The sequence below is a fragment of the Uranotaenia lowii genome, unplaced genomic scaffold (genome assembly GCF_029784155.1).
Source record: "Uranotaenia lowii strain MFRU-FL unplaced genomic scaffold, ASM2978415v1 HiC_scaffold_576, whole genome shotgun sequence".
Lineage (NCBI taxonomy): Eukaryota > Metazoa > Arthropoda > Insecta > Diptera > Culicidae > Uranotaenia > Uranotaenia lowii.
Window position 1 is genome coordinate 2,269 of NW_026598507.1, and position 17,778 is coordinate 20,046.

A 17,778-nucleotide genomic window follows, 5' to 3' on the forward strand; every position below is an offset into this window, starting at 1 on the left:
TCAAACATAATAGTTGACAAGATTTCTGATTTTCTTTCACCATCACGTTTCAGGTCTCATTTGACTACTAGTCAAGCTTCAAAAGACTGGAAAACTTTGACTGTCGTCATGGATTTCTGTTCGCGTGATGGATGTTATTTTCAAACGACGGTCGTCAAAGCAAGTTGATGTCGCGTCGGTTCAAAGCGATTGTGTAGGAATCGAAAAATTTCGACTATTTGGATTGCTTGCTCTGCGTGTCCTTTTCGGCTTCGTCTTAGAATGTTTTCTAATCTAAACAATATTCCGTCACAGTCAAAATGACGAGGACGAACTGAAGGCGACTATGAATATTTCGACGCTTCATTTGACTGAAGGTTGAGGGAAGTTTGTTTGTTTGGTTATTCATAAGAAGGCGTCAGTATTGAATGCGACTGTTTAACTTTTTCATAGTCACAGTTTTGTGACTGATGACTGACTTTTTTACGCTCTGATTCAGGAGAACGTTAGAGTACCATCGTCATTAGGTTTCATTTTTTTGTCGAAAATTCAAACGCTGAAGCTTATCGATGCTTTTAAATGCTTATCCCAGACATACGTTTCCTTTTTCTAGCGTATTTCCTTATGAAGAAGCGGCAAGTGCTATTTAAAGTCATATTTAAAGCCCATTGATTGCCTTGTATTACTACTATCTGTATGGTTACGGGTTAATTGTCAGCTATCTCATCATAACACTTCATTATTTCTGTAGTTTCTGCTTTGTTATTGAATGTATTTTTTTTATGTTTACTTTATTATACTGCGTTCGATATAGTTGGTAAAGATGTGTCTAACCATTTTTTGTTTATCCTGTTATCTTTACAATCTTTTGTTATCCGTTATTTTGGATGTTGATACCCATATTCGACACGTGCAAACATTGACTAAAATTTCAATTAACGTGTAACACGGTGTAACTGATAAAAAAAAACAACAACGATACAAATTCGTACATATCTAACAATAACCACTGCGACTTTGGTGGAACACATCACACATCAACACATACACTATCCGAATCCTTAAAAAAATGCACCGTCAATAAATATAAAACATAAAGGATTCGATGCGTTGGGTGACGTACTAAAACCCGGCAACGTTGGTTTCACTGGTCAAGGCCTAAGTGGCGTAGGAGTTAATCTCGCTTCCCAACCAACCGCAATTGCAGGTGGTGGCGCTGTGCCGACAGCCGTAACAGCTCAGCAACCCGGCAAGGTGCTCACCGGAGATCTGGACAGCTCGCTGGCATCGCTGGCGGAAAGTTTATCAATCAACAAAGGATCGAGTCAAATCAAGTGAGTGTTTCATAATGGTCGTTAAGAACTTAGTTCTAATTTCAAGAATCTGTTTCAAAATCTGGAGTCCAAACATTTTTACCTGTGATTTTTGATTGTATCGAAGCATGATTATTATTAATATTTTGTTTTATTCTGTAGAAGCGTACAATGGAATTCGCCGAAAAACACTGCGAAACCCGGCTCTGCAGGATGGTCACCACAACCTCAGCCCGCTACTAATCAAACCGGCTATAAACCCATGGTGAGTGAGAAAAAAACTTTAGTCAATGTCGAATGGGAAGGTTTGATATTACCTACTACATATCTTTGTAAATAATTTGTAACCATTTAATCTTATCCGAAAAAAAGTTATGTTACCTGCCTTTAAAACTCTCAGAGTGATAATATTTTATGCTAGCTGCCTGTATTACTTTTTATGTTTACAAAATCTGGTTTTTATTTTGTATTTTCTTTTTTTTCTTTTAATTTTCGGTTGGTAACCTCTGTTGTATTATACCATTCAACAAATTACATTATAACAATTTGTGTGGTTAAAATTTGGAAACCTAAAGGCGCAAGGTATGACTGTTATTCCTGCTCCTAGCACTTTTCATCCAATTGTACACACATCCTACCCCGTAGTACCAACTTATATGCTGCAGGTAAGTCTTAGTTTGTTGTATTTTTTCAAACTTTATATTTACGTATGTATTCTAGACGCAAACTAACCTTCAAAAAGTAGTGTAAATAATTTTTTAAATAACATTTTGTTTAAAAAAATGTCGAGATTTGGTTATTGTAGAGTCTTTAGGAAACAATGTTTTGAAAGATTTAGTTTAGAATTAATAAGGATATCGAATGTTTGTAACAAAATTTTCTGCTAAACTGCTTTTTTGAAGATTGTTGAACAAAATTTTATCGATTGTTATGACACTTGAATAATGTTGCTTTAATTTTTCGATGATGCAACAGTAACGGATGTAGCTCAAATACGTTTGTCAGCAAGGCTGGTAAATTTCAGTCAATATCGTTCCATCCTGACCAACGTCAAGTAGTCAATTTTATCGAAAGAATATCAAAGCTCTACCAGTTGAATGACTACAATGACAGCCAGGCAGCAATGTCAATATTGAATGACATTTTTGCACTCCACTGGCATCACACATACAATCGTCTTTCCATTTCATTTTCTGACTGTGCTGGGATGGATTTTAAGTTATAAGTTGCGCAACACTTGAAAAAATGTAATTGTAGGCTGTAAGAAGAAAAAAATCACAGCAAGCATGATGTCGTTTATTCAACTTGGTCATGACATTGTAAGCTTATGTCGCTGACCAAAAATCAGTATCGCTTGACATAGACATGCTAAGCAGTATCAAAGTCGGCTGATATTGGCTGTCTGACACTGATAATTTGCAGCTTTGTTTGTCAGACAATTTAGACAGTTATTCAAAGTGTAAGAAAAAAAAAACCGAAAAACATGCTTCGGATAAAAGACTGTAGATCAGCTACGGAATGCTCAAAAAACTTTTTTACTTAGTGTCCAAGAAAGCTGAATTTAGAAGCTATACGTTTCATACAAGGGTATATTTAAAAAAAAATTAAGATCATGACCACAAAAATGTAAAAAAGTGGTGTAAAAACCGTATATTTCAGTCTGTTATAACCTAAGAATCGTTATAATAAGTTCATCAGAAACTAGCTTGAATGCACAAATCCATATTATTCCATTTGCTTGGTTGGTTGACAACTAACTCTCCCTATTCACAAGGATTGCTTAGTTTAATATAAAATATTTTCAAAATGCAAATCTACCACATCTCCCCTTCTTTTGAATTTTAAATAAAAACATTATTTTTTGTCTGAACCAGTGTAAGCTAATTTCTTATTCTTCACAGACATGAGAAGAATCTATGCTGAGAAGGGGACGAGAAGGTTCTCAAACAAAATATGGGGCCACAACAAACTAATTTTCATCATTTTTATGTATTCAGGGTGATCATTTGCTACTCACTTTTTGTCATCGTATGACGTCAGCACATGCACCGTCCGAAATTCTTGCCTGGAGAGGTGAGAAGTGAATCCCGGATTTCCAGATCAGCTGGGTTCATTTCTGGTGCAGGCTTTCTACGATTCAGTTCCTCCCACGTTCCTAGTTGCTGAATGACACCCTTCCAACGGTGTTCGTGATGACTGCTTGCCCGCAATCCGTGCTTCGAACCGGCTCACGGTCCCATCTGCTGTTGAATCAGTTGCTCAATGGCCTGGGATGGCCAAGCAAGCGTTGGGTACCGCCCTTCCGAACGCTGCTGGATGAATACTGTGCTCTCCTGCGATCCTTGGTTCGAACCAGCTCTCCGGTCCCGGTGCTTCAGAACCTTTTGTGTGATGGCCTAAGAGGGCCAAGCAAACGCTGGGTACCGCCCTTCCGAACGCTGCTGGATGATGCCGACGAAGGACCAGGGATGGCCAACCAAGTCACCGGGAACCGGACTTGTTGAAGTTGGTGGAGCGTTCTTACGCCAGGACCAAGCTGTCTCACTGGAAGCGACGTCTGATGCCGACACCACCGACCGAAGCTGCTGGGGAAAATAAACAAAAAGACAGAGCCACAACAAAGCCCTGCGGATACATCTGTTAGAATTTGCTTCCTTTTTTAATGGCTCTCGATTTTCTTACCCTTTATCGGGGCTTGGTTGTGTTGCGTTGCTTCTTCCCAGTTCTACGATTTGACCGCTAAGTTTGTGCGCAGGATCTAAGGATAGAAGAGAGAAAGCCTTAGCTCTAGCTGGAATTCCACCTTTTGAGGTTAGACTCACCAGTTGCTTCCGAAAATACGTGGCCTGCTATGAGTGGTCTGCTTTAGGCCAAATGAGCAGCTGCTTGCAGTTTGCAGCAGTTTGTCGAACGAGGGATTCCGCTCAATTCTCCGAAATAACCTGTAGATATACCGCGTGGAGAATTTATGTATTATAATTAGCACGCGCCGCCTAAAATTTTGCATGCAACTCACCGGTTCCTGCTGAAGCTTTGGGTTCCGGGAATGAGGAGTGTGGATATCCGAATTGAGCCGGATGTTTTCTCCGTCGGACCACGCGGACAGTCGGATGGTGTGGTGTCGGTTTGAGCGACGTGCTGGTCCTTAAGATGCTGTTCCCAGGCAGCAATAACTCCGCCTATGGTACAAGCGGCAGGGGCGAAACGCTGCACGGTGTTTTTGCGGATGACAATACCCTTCGGCAGCCTCGATCCAATCGCTGCTCGCCTATACCAGCAGGGGTCACTTCCGTTCGGCAGTGTACCGACAAACACAATTTTCGCCCTCAAAAAGGCCACAACAGGAGATCACGCGCGCACGACTTTTTCCGTTTTTTGGCTCCGCGATGACTTGTCGTTTTTTTTCTTTTTTCTTCTGTCTCCTACACCGAACGAAATCGCCTTTTGCTTTTTTCGTGCATGACGTACGAGGGGTACCTCGATGGGCATTAAGTATGTACACTGAGAGCAATTTTGCAGAATATTTCCAGCTTTTAACTTATGATCAAAATAATCCTGAATACATCAACAAAATAACTGTTACACCAGCCTTGATGTCAGTAAGTTCACCTTGCAGGGCCTCTGCATAAAACTGAAAACAATTGGCTCGACTGCATTCTCGTAGACACTTATGAAGACATCAAACCCTTCCTTCAAGCTAGGAAACTGATCGTTGCGCAGCAAATTTTTCCAAATAATCATCACCACCAGGGGGTAAAGTTGAGACCCCTAAATACAGTTCTTCTTCCAGATTGAACTTCTTAAACTGATCGCTTAGAAGAGGTTCGAATGGTTTGGTCTGCGAGAAGACATCCTCTTTTAGAGGGATAAGAGCCGGCTAACCTATAGGAGCCGCAGTAACCGATGACGGACCTCTGGTTTGGTGATGCGGCTTGAGTAAAATCAGAATCGATAGTTTCTTGTACTTGGTTCTGGAAAATCGGCCCTGAAGCTTGAGTTGTCCCTCGTATTTGGAATGCGTTGTTTTCAGGGGAAATTCAATACGGCTGTTTTCTTTTTCGTAGGAAGTTCCTTGGCGTACCCGATCGATTGAACCGAAATTGAAACTCCGGAACAAAATCCCAGTTTTAGATGAGTTTGTTTCGGCTGAACTAACCAGAATAGGATCACCTGCTGGTCTTCATACAAACTTCGAAATATGGCGTCCAGATGGCGTCTGGTTAAAAACTTCTCCCACACTTTCCTATTCCTATTGGAACATTCATAGCTATGACGTAGACAAGTCTCTTAAGAGCTAAAAATGTAAACTTCATCATGGTAATAAAATTATCTACGACTACATATCACCAATTATTCGTCCTTGAAAACAAACGGCCGAATCTATCAATTCACATGCATCCGCCAGATCAGCAGCCTTCAATACTTGCGAGCTGTTATGGAATGAACAGTTTACCTAAGATGCAGAAGTTGTTGATTAAAAATAAAAAAAAACTTTGGGACTTTAAGCGTTTCCTTTGAAAGTTGTATACGTTCCATCGAAGATTTTTTTTACTTCTCATCAGAAAATTTTCCGTTTCTTTTCAGACTTTTGTTTGACGTCTCCTTTGAGACTTTTTTTACGTTCCTGCTTTGAGACTTTTTCATAGTCTCTTTTGAGACTTTTTAATAATTGAACTGAGCTTTCACTTCTCACATTCATGGCTTGACATGGTTATGTTTCAATCAGCTTGATATTCATAAGTTGCACCGAATTGGTTTATATTTCACACCTTCCTAATTCTATATCCGGATGGGTTCGACTCGTCGCCGATGTTGTAACCTAAGAATCTTTATAATAAGTTCATCAGAAACTGGCTTGAATAGAAAAATCTTGATTATTCCATTTGCTTGGTTGGTTGACAACTATGACTATTCACATCGATTGCATAGTTTGATATAAAATATTTTCAAAATGCAAATCTACCACACAATCAATGAATTGGCAAAATTGTTTAAGTCACACCAGATAAATTTAGAAAAGAGGATTGGAGTTTTAGAAGAATGTTATAAATAATGAAACCTTAGAATGGCACAAACATTCAGCTTAGTTCACAGCCCGAATCAACAGTGAGCTACCTTGGCTGTATCCTTTAAATTTACCGCCATACGCACAACGTTGTGCCTTGCTGGGACTTCATACGCTGTCGGATCGTCGTTCCATCGGCCAATCGCTGTTCGTGGCAAAAATTCTTGGGAACGAAATTGACTGCTCCTGACTACTTTCCCACTGTAATATTTATGCGCCAGAACGAACTCTACGAAATAGAAACTGGTTATCTCTGGAATCGAGAAGTACGCGTTATGGCAGCAACGATCCTCTCCGTTCAGCAATAATATGCTTCTTAAGTTGTTATACTATCTTTGACTTTTAATGTATCCACTTTAACCTTTCGACGCCGTATTGCATCTGAATTAAGTGATCAACTACGAAATTAAGTAAAACTATCATGCTTTGTTCAACTAACATTAAGATGATCATTAAGACATCCTTGTCAGATGATTTTATTTTATATATATAAATAAATAAATAAATAAATAAATAAATAAATCAATAAATAAATAAATCAATAAATAAATACATAAATAAATAGTTTCAATAGGAAATTCAGGCTTTCAGGATATCAGGAGAATAAGTTTTGAGTGGTCACATCATTTAACAAAGTGATTTCGATGCCACACCCCCTTTACTCCCACATAACCAGAGTGAGATTTGTGGATGGATGGCGTAGCCGGTCTCCGCAAAACAAATCATCACATGTGCTGCACTTCCTTTCCCTCTATCGACTACACGGACTTGGCCGGCGTCGTTATTGGTTCATTTTTTTTTAAGAAGGAGACTCTCAAAACTGCACAGCGAGATTGTATTGCTTGTTTCCAGCAATCTTTTAGTTACCATTTTCAATATTTTCTTCGTAATGGAATTTGGACCTACAGTTTAATAACTAATAATAAGCTCCAATGATCCGTAAATCACTCAATTTCACTGAGCCATGCTCAACTGCATTCGGAGGCAAAAAAATCGTAGCAGTCAATTTTTTTTTCTCCAACCAAAGCATACAAACAATTATGCATGACAACGACGCTCCTATATTTGAAACATTCCTGAAAAAAACAAGCTGTGGCAGGGAAGGACACAGACTATCAGTATTGAGCTGGACATATGGTCAGAGATACCGGTCCATAATACATCAGCAGACCCCTGCTGAAACCAGAAGAAAGAAGAAGAAGATCAGTATTGAGCATCTCGATGGTGATTGCCTTCTTTGATGGTTTTCAACCTCCTAGAATCACAACTGATATATATCAGTTTGAGCGATCCATGGAGGCTATCAGGTGATTGTTTACTTTTCGCTTTACGTAGAAGGTACCAATCACTACAACCTAACCGCAATGAAGTGCCGAGTCCATGCAACAGGTTTTGTCAACATGCGGTCCTGGCATTTCTTCAAATTTTCCATTTGAAACATTCATGACAACCACGTGACGACTAGCAAAGGGAGCACACGATGTCGCTCGGTTGATTTTTTGGTATCTAGTTAGTGTTAATTTTTGGAAAACATGCGACCTTAACCTTAACCACGTGCATATCGCAGTAATCAAAGAAGACATTTTCTAGCTAGAAACGAATCCTGATTGCTTTTTTTGAGCGATTTTCGGAGCATTGATAAGATCTCAGGATAGCTTTCTCTTGACTGTTGTTATAAAGGAAAAAAAAAAACGGTAAAGTAAGGCTATCAAGGTAATGTTGCCGAGGTTTTGCGATCTTCGCTTAGTTGTTTAGCAGAAAACTGATTTGAAGAAATTTATAGATTGGCATTTCAAATGTTAAATGTAACTTCTGTAAGATAAAAGCAATGCATCTGCTTCTGAACCATCCTACTAATATAAAATTTTATTCTAGTAGCGCTCGAAATGTCTGAATTATTATCCGTTTTTTTTAATTTGTTTGTTTCCATCGATTATATTAACCTAAATTTTTGTGCTATATTTGCTTGTCTCGCGATTTATAAGGTTTTTAAACGAGTATATGTAATTTTATTTATAAGAATTGTTCAAACATATGCATTTACAAGATGATGACGATTAATGACCAAACTTCTGATGTCCTTCAGCAGCAAGGAATGCCGCAAATAAGACCAATGATGAATGCGCCTCCGATGGCTGGAGCTGCCGGCGGAATGCCGATGGCCGGAGGAATGATGCCACCGATGCAACAATCGCAGCAAATCATCGGCCAACCCTCTCTAATACAACCCACTACGCAGCAACCGGTTGCAGCAAACACCAACGTTCAGTTAGACCCATTTGGCGCTCTGTAAGGGACAATTCGGATCCAGACAAACGGGCCGAATGATACCAATAGCTGTAATAATATGGACTATACGTAGCTATAAATGCAAGGGAGTACTCATTGTTACACTTCAATCTGATGATAATGGCGATAAGCTCATAACTATAATATTTATTGCTACAGATTTAAGGTACGCCCCTATTATTACAGTAGAGTAGCATGTTTGCGCCCAAAAATAAATGAAAATCGTGAAAGATAATACACAATACTATATTCGCATAACATGTGCATAGCGATAGAAGATAATCTTTAAAATCTGTTGTCACTAAAAAGTGTACTATATATTCGTATATATAAAATACATCTAAAATAGTGTTATGCGCTCTCGTAAAATATGCGTAAATATCTATCTACCTAACTACCTATAGCTACTATTGTGGTTCTAGTGTTTGCTTTCAAGAAGTTGTTAAATGCATTTTGTTCTTCTTAAAACAGATATAAAGTCGAATATATGTATGAACTAGATACCTATATGATTTTGTTGAACAATGTTTGGAAATGAAAAAAAAAAAACAGAAATATACAGAACAAATATCAACGGCGATATCATTAAATGCGCTTCATATGTATTCAAAGTTGCAGTAACTTATTCTATTTTCAGGTTCAATCAAATCGAGTAAATTCCTGATAAGTAGACAAATCTCATCTATTCGTCAGTATAATATGTAAGATAAATTTGCTATCTATTGGCGTATGTTAGAAAAGCCATCAAACACGCTTTAATTGGTTCGTGAGTTGTGGAATCTAAGTAGGGACAATACACAAAAGTGGTGTTTCTAAAACATGAAATAAAAAAAACAATAATTATTCTAATATTAAATTTTTATGTTATCTACCTGTTATCCGACGAACGAATGTCAAAACACCTCAGGATGAACGGTAATAGACACGGAGTTGAAGTTTATTCGAAATAATCTGTGTTGGACTGGCTACGATTCTAAATGTATGCTTGAATTTGTAATAAAATGGTTCTTGTCTTCCTCAAATCCTCTTATCCTTTTTTACATTTTTCAGATATAAATTATTTTTATTTAGTTTTTCTGACCTGTCAAGAGTATGTTGATCGTTTCCCAGTCTTATTTTTCGCTGAGCGATTAACTCTTATAATATTCTAAACATTCCAATATTCTGTCTCCTTACGAATTCATAAATTTGTGTATTACCTAGACGTGAACCCATGCTACTACAACCGATGATTACTAGGCTTTCAACGGATTTTAGTTTTGTTACTTTCCTGATTCTAATTTTTCAAAGTCTTCGAATAAATATCCTCAGTTATCCAAGAACTACATAAACTAAATCGCTTGCAAAGCAAACCAACTCTATAAAACTTATTCAAGACTCTGTAGGTTTCCTGATTTCACTTTTATTTCTTGAGATAATACGTAGTCATTTCCATACGAGAATTTAGGTCGAGAAATCCGCGGAGAGCCTGAACCACAAAGTTAGAAAGGATTCAGAGTGACCTGATTGCAGATTAGGCCAACTGGCATAAATGGTTTAGGGAAGGCAAATAGTAGATAATAAACAGAAAAAAACAGGACACTCTTATTTGAGCTTACTGAAAATTGAATTTAAAAAGCTAGCTTAATGCATATGAAGCCATGATGAAATAAGATATAGAGAGTAACATACAAGTCAAATATAATTCTAAGATACCCTACATCTATTGTAAATAAGAGCGACAAATATAGAGTTCTTTTTAGCATATAAAATATGTAAATGTACCATAATCATTCCAATGATGATGAAACTGTATAAAAGTGCAAAGAGCAAAATTCGTTAAATAATGTTTATCTTAGCGATTATGGCATATAGTGGAATGCAACTTTCCATAGCTTGTTCCTCCTGCTGGTAGTACTGCTTACTGGAACAGACCACAGTTTTCGTCCTTTACAATTTATTTTGTTTGTGATGATAGATAAGTGATGCTGTATTTTCTCTTTAGTTACTTCCAACGATATAGCAATAAAGGCACTGTAAGTCTTACATATTCTTTTATTTTCGGTTATCGGCTTAACATAAGTTGTCTTCTCTGTAACTTGCACATGAATCGGTAAACTATTTTAATTAAAAAAAAACAATTATTGTGCAATGAAGTCATTGAAAAGCGAATAGTTATCTCGACGCAAACTGCTAACTAACTGTATGAGATCGAATACGAACCAAAATATCTTAACCGAATCTAGAGAAGTTCTTGCTCTACTGTAGAAATGTGAAATAAATAATATGATAAAATGACTACTGTTGTTTATGATTCTTTGCAGGAATGGTGGTTGGCGAGGGCTTTTGAAAGCTGGTTTCAAAAAATATAACAAAAGAATGATGACGTTCACAGACTTTAGTCAAATTTTCAGTTCAAATTTCAGCCGGTTTGTACGAATAGAAAGTGAGAAATTCTGTTTTAGCATTAATTCTTTCCAATTTCAATAAATTTATAATTCCAGTCATAATCTTATATAAATGTATGTATGAGGAGCAGTGCATATTAAACTTTAAAATTCATCAACATTTAACTCGGTGGATATTTTTTTGTGGGGGTGGGGGAAGATGTGCCCAACAATTCACGAATACAAAAAAAAATATGTTTGTGATTATATGATTATGCATTTTTAAGTACTTGAAGATTTAAAGTTTTCATATTAAATTGTAACTTTAGAAGATTGGTCCTAAACCTAAAACCGTGAGCTAAATTCGCTTTCATCGATGGTTAAATCTTTGAATTTGTTTAGGAGGCTGGTAGATCAAACTTAGTTGATTTGGGCATCAAATAAGCTTTTTAGGAGAGTCTTCCTTTTCCTAAAAAAAACTTATTCTATACTCAAATCAAACCAGCCCAATGTTCCTATACTATTTTGCAAATTCAAAGATTTTAATCTTTGATGAAAATAGATAAAATTTACTATTTTTAAACTGTGACCCAAAGATGGGTCTTGACTCAAACATTCAGTCAGCGAAACTTTTTTTGTAGAAAAAAGTAAGAGGTACAAATCAGCAGATTTTTCGATCAAAGTTCCCTTTATGCAAACTTGAACCAAATTAATGATTTTAGTTTGAAATTTGGCGTTGAAAAAACTGTGCACAGACTGTGTCGGAAGTGTGCACAAAAAATGACAGAAGAAGTGAAAATATAGGTTAAGAAAATGAAGATAACAAGTGTTGAAAAAGGAAAGAAAGAAAAGGGGAAGGATCTAGGGGAAACTAAAGGGGTTCCGTGTGTTCTACCAGGTAGGCGAGAGCGGCTGAGGTTAGTCTTCTAATTAATTTGCATTGTATAGCTGAGCTACTCAGCCAAAGGTAACAGTGTTTATTATTGTTTATTAGAATAAAATCAACGGATCATATGTAGATCCTAATGATAACTTAATAGTAATTATAATACAAAATAAAAATTAACACAGGTCTATACAGTTCTTAAAACAGTTAAAAATTTTCTCCGGAACACGTTGCTCGAAACATCGAAGTCTAAATGCTCAGAAAAGCGATTGAAGTTCATGATCTCTTAAATTCCTCAACAATTTATGTTGATTGTAAAATTAATTTACAATTTATTTTCAATCTGTATTGTGAATCAGCATAACAATATGAATTTACAAAGATCTGCATCTGATTTTTCAATTTTGGATTGCCATTTCGTAGCTTTGAAGTTTTTAATTTTGTGTAAGAATTTAGTTAAAGAACTTTGAATTTGAATATAAAACCAAAATTTCTCTTTATTCACATTCATAACATGATATAAATTTTATATGAAATGCAAAAACAAATTTGAACCAGGATTTCAAATCAGCTTTTAATTTCGAACTGAAAATCAAGAATCCTGAACTGGATACAGAATCTGAAATACGAAAATAGGAATAAAATTTTGGTTATAGAAATTATGGAATCAGATCCTCCGAAATGGAATTAATTTAATTCAAAATTTAATATTCAGACCTGAATTTCGATGAACAAAAGAGAAAGTTTTGAAAAAGTGTAGCAGAATTTTGGACTTGGGATGAACTTCTAAGGTTTTGGCATAAGTTTTTAATCTAGATTGTTACTCTTGATTAACCTTACTCTATTATCATAATTTGGCTCTGAATTTGAAATTTTGAGTGTAGAGTAGAATACCTTGCTTGCTGTTTTGGATCCTTATGGGGGGCGGGGGTTTAACCCCCAAAACCACCCCCGTTCCTACGGCCATGGTTGCAGCTAACACGGAAGCTATACTAATTATTTGATTATATTAGGCAGATATCTGAGACAGAAAATCTTAACAAACATTTCATAGGTGCAAAATTTAAAATGAATCAATCGTTCATTCACGAATAGCCTCATAGGTGTAAAGTGTCACTAATAAAGACAAAAAAAAAAAAAGAATCAATCGTTTAGCAATAGAAAATTGAAATCATAAGCATACCTACTTGATTTAACAATCAGTAAAAACTTCAAATCATTTTATAGAACTAAAAGATTTGTATGCATTTTATTTTTGTTAGCTTAATGAAGAGTAATGTGAGGTTAATATTAAAGGACATTTTTACTTTCATATTAATATGTAAAAGATTTGAAGTAATTTTAACGCAAATAAAATTCAATCAGCACTAATAGAACCTACCTAAAATAATTGTTTTATCATTTCTTACACTACTTAAACATTATTTTTTATTTACATGGTATTCCGTCTCACGACATAACTCGACGAACATAATTCCTAAAATTCACTCGGTCCATGGCAACCGTTCTCCAATTTCTCGGGCACCCCACGTTCGCCAGATACGCTCCACTTGGTCTAACCACCTCGCTCGTTGCGAACCCGCTCGGATTCGTAGCGAACATTTGTTTTGCAGGACAGTCGTCCGGCATTCTCGCAACATGTCCCGCCCAGCGTATCCAACCAGCCTTCACCACCTTCTGGATACTGGGTTCGCCGTAGAGTCGCGCGATCTCGTGGTTCATCCTTTGCCTCCACACTCCGTTCTCCTGTACCCCGCCAAAGATGGTTCTTAACACTCGTCGCTCGAATACCCCGAGTGTTCGTAGGTCCTCCTCGAGCAATATCCATGTTTCGTGCCCGTAGAGAACAACCGGTCTAATGAGAGTCATATACAGGTTACACTTCGTGCGAGGGCTAAGTCTTCTTGACCGCAGTTGCTTGTGGAGTCCATAGTAGGCACGACTTCCGCTGATAATTCGCCTCCGGATCTCACGGCTGGTGTCATTGTCTGCGGTCACCAGTGAGCCGAGATAGTCAAAGTCTTCGACTATCTCCAGCTCGTCGCCGTCGATCGTGACCTTGTTATTACTGGACAAGCGGGTTCGGTCGGTCTCGGATCCGCAGGCCAGCATGTACTTCGTCTTGGACGTATTAATCATTAACCCAATCCTTCCTGCTTCGCGTTTCAGTTTGCGGTAGATGTCTTCCGCAGATGATCTATCCTGCATCCTGCATGATGTTTAACGTGGTCTATCCTGCATGATGTTTAACGTGGCGCTAGAAGGTGTTCTTCGACGAGCGGTGAGCGAAATGCGGGGCACGCTTTTCAACAGATCCAGTCAACTTATCTGCTTTGCTGATGACATTGATATAGTCGGCAGATAATCTGCGGCGGTGGAGGAGAATTACCGCAAACTGAAACGTGAAACAGGAAGGATTGGGTTGATGATTAATACGTTCAAGACGAAGTACAAGCCTGCGGATCCGAGACAGACCGAACCCGCTTGTCTATCAATATCAAGGTCACAGTCGACGGCGACGAGCTGGAGATAGTCGAAGACTTTGTCTATCTCGGCTCACTGGTGACGGCACACAATGACACCAGCCGTGAGATCCGGCGGCGAATTATCAGCAGAAGTCGTGCCTACTATGGACTCCACAAGCAACTGCAGTCTAGAAGACTTGGCCCTTGCACGAAGTGTGTAACGTTTTCATGTTGCTAAATTAACAAAATTTAGAAATTGTTGCGAACTTATTAACCGAAAGGTCCAAGAAAAATGAAGGCTTAAGCGCCAAATTTTGTTATAAAAATTTGCCAACATTTCCGTGTTGTTGCCCGGCGGCTAGCGGGAAGTCGTGGTCCGCAGCTTGATTTAAGGACACTTGTCGATTTAAGTATGAACATTTCAATTCACAAAATTACAATAATGGTCAAATTTGGTCAAAGTAAAAAAAATCTTCACGTGAGCGCTCACGAATCGGCTTCAGAACCAGCAATAGCGGCTTCCGTTGGCTGATCCGGATTCGGCAAGCATTCTTGGAAACAGAGCAATTGTAAAAAAAGGTCGCTGGTGTTCTGTTGAAGACCACGGTTTATTTAGAAAGTCACCACACATCCAAGTAGTCTTTAAACTTACGCGGCCTTTTCGGTTGTCAGGCTCCGGCTGGCGAGAGCGATCGAATTCATTTGGACCTCTTTCAGAATCCAAATGATGGCAATGAAAATTGCCTTTTCCGCGCCAGGCGGTCAAAACACGGGTGGAACGAGGCCCGTGATCGCTCCCACGCTCTTCTCCCATACATCATGCTGCACCAGATGGCTTGGCTGGATGATCGTCCCGCAGACAAATCTCAGGAACAGACGGCACCAACAGCAGCAATGGTCACTGTTCACCAGCACAAAAAAACACACGGTCGCACTGTCGAGCACTCGGGAGAAGGCCCAGAAACTAAATGATGATCGCGCGCATAATCGGCTGCCCTTTTATCATTTTTTCCTTGGGTATTTCACCGGTCGACGATCGAAGTTTTTCCCGTCTCTCGGGTTTCTCTGCTAATTCGTTGAAGTATCAGCAGTCAGCAAATGTGTTTCCGAACTCTGGGTCAGTGGTGCCCAAATCAAAATGCTACAAGTGTAACCTGTATATGACGCTCATTAGACCGGTTGTTCTCTACGGGCACGAGACATGGATATTGCTGGAGAACCTGCGTACACTAGGAGTATTCGAGCGACGAGTGTTAAGAACCATCTTTGGCGGCGTTCAGGAGAACGGAGTGTGGAGGCGAAAGATGAACCACGAGCTCGCGCGACTCTACGGCAAACCCAGTATCCAGAAGGTGGTGAAGGCTGGCCGGATACGCTGGGCGGGACATGTTGCGAGAATGCCGGACGACTGTCCTGCAAAACAGGTGTTCGCTACGAATCCGGTAGGAACAAGACGAGCGGGGGCGCAACGTGCGAGGTGGTTAGACCAAGTGGAGTGTGATCTGGCGAACGTGGGGTGTCCGAGAAATTGGAGAACGGTTGCCATGGACCGAGTGAATTTAAGGAATTATGTTCGTCAAGTTATGTCGTGAGACGGAATACTATGTAAATAAATAAAATAACCCTTCCAATCTTCAAGACAAATAACCGCTTGTTAAAAATTATGCCAATGGCTGAAATTGCTGATCAAGTAGCACATTTCGATACTGTTTTCAGTTTCGAAAAGTTCACTTTTCAGAACTGCATTGCAAATTATTGCCTCAAAGACTGGTATCATCTTCTAGGCACCACGGTATAAGTACAGTTTACCCGTTTGTCTGGATAACGTGCCGCTATTAAGCCTACCCCTTTTCTGAACGTCTAGTAAGGTCAATGTCGATGAAAAATATCAAAGTCGTCTACGAATTGAATGACCAATCGAGAATGTCAGTCAGACACTAGCATCACACACCGTGGTCATCCTTCTATTTCTTTTTCAGGCTGTGTTGGGAAGGGTTTAACGTTATTTGTTGCATAACAGTTGTTAAAATGTAGTCCTTGATTGCAAAAAGAAAAAGTTGAATCAAGCATGTTGTTAATTCATCTTGGTCATGACATTTTAAACTTATTTCACTGACCAAAACTTAGTATCGCATGACATCGACATTCAAAGCAGAATCAATATCGAATAACTCTGACTATTCGCAGCTCTATCAAGGAGGTTTCCAGAATTAGCCTGATAAAATACAGTGTGAAAAATGTAGTAAACGAGCTGAAGTGATAATAATTTTGTTTCGATGCAACACAGGGCTTACGTCGATCCTGGTAGTTATAAATTAGAGCATAGTTATTTAGTCTTCTTTCTTGGAATTTTTTTCAACAATTTGTCGGCTCATGGCTTTGATTTGTTTTCTACTGTAAACATTCGGGTCTTCGATTTGCAAGCTGTCCACGATTGCTGAAAATTAATTTTAAATTATTTAATGTTTTACCAATCGTAAATAACAAAAAGGAAAAAGGGATTGTCACCACATTTGTACCATGAGCACACAATCGGTTTGAGTTAAGTTGGTCGGAATCGGAATTTTTTGTACAAGCAAACCTACAAGTTTCAGGTCATTTACTAAGTCTCAGTCGTTTGTGTTCGCGCGGAATATGTTTGTATCGTAAGTGAGCGATCATAGATGCAGACATTCGTGGTGGAATCATCGAATTTGCGCATAATGTGGTGAAGTCTATGGCTCGTTTAAGTATATTGAGAGTAACCGAGAGTTCTGTAAGATTGTGTATGGATATTTGCAAAATTTGTATCTCATAAAACTAAATCATGAAACTGATGAATAAAACATAAAAAATGGAAACGCAACGCTTAAACTCAGGTTAAGTTGTATAAAATATAGGAAATTTTATTAATCAATAATATTTATCTTGAATTTCTATCTACTTCGTGAAAATATGTGCTTAGTAGGTACTTGTGTTGTTTTTTTTTAAGTCTCAGGAAATATTCACAAACAAAATCAATTGCTTTTACTTACACTTCCCCATATCTTTCCCAAGTTTGTTGAAGGTTTCGTTGTATTCTTTCAAAAAAACATACTGGTACTCTCTCGACGTTAGTTGATCGTCTGGTTTATCCTCTACGCCGTTGTATAGTTCCATGAGCTCGGCTATCTTACTTTTCGCTTGAGTGATTAAAGTTGCATCTGGAATAAGGTGGTAGGTATGGTTGATGATATCCTGGACGAAATGTCTGATTGCATTGGAAGCGCTCAAAGCCAGAAGAGTTTAGGTTGAACTTGTTTAAATTTCGAGTTAATAATGCCATAAGATTTTGAATGTTTTGAAATTTCTATCCTGCTGAATTTTGAAGCTGTTGATTTTTGCGTATTGATAAGAAAAAAACGTTTTGCAGAAATGTGTGTTTTTTTATTTCTTC

At 38.2% G+C, this 17,778-nt stretch overlaps 2 long non-coding RNA genes across 2 annotated transcripts; both read right to left on the bottom strand.

Annotated features, from left to right (window-relative positions):
- Window positions 1-3,304: 3,304 nt before the first annotated feature.
- On the bottom strand, window positions 3,305-4,238 carry LOC129760329 (uncharacterized). Its single transcript, XR_008740323.1, has 3 exons — window positions 4,115-4,238; window positions 3,975-4,050; window positions 3,305-3,917 (listed from the first exon to the last, which is right to left on the bottom strand). It is a non-coding gene; the product is annotated as an uncharacterized LOC129760329 (long non-coding RNA).
- Window positions 4,239-16,615: 12,377 nt separating this feature from the next.
- Window positions 16,616-17,539, bottom strand: LOC129760330 (uncharacterized). Its single transcript, XR_008740324.1, has 2 exons — window positions 17,378-17,539; window positions 16,616-16,800 (listed from the first exon to the last, which is right to left on the bottom strand). It is a non-coding gene; the product is annotated as an uncharacterized LOC129760330 (long non-coding RNA).
- Between the last annotated feature and the right edge of the window lie 239 nt (window positions 17,540-17,778).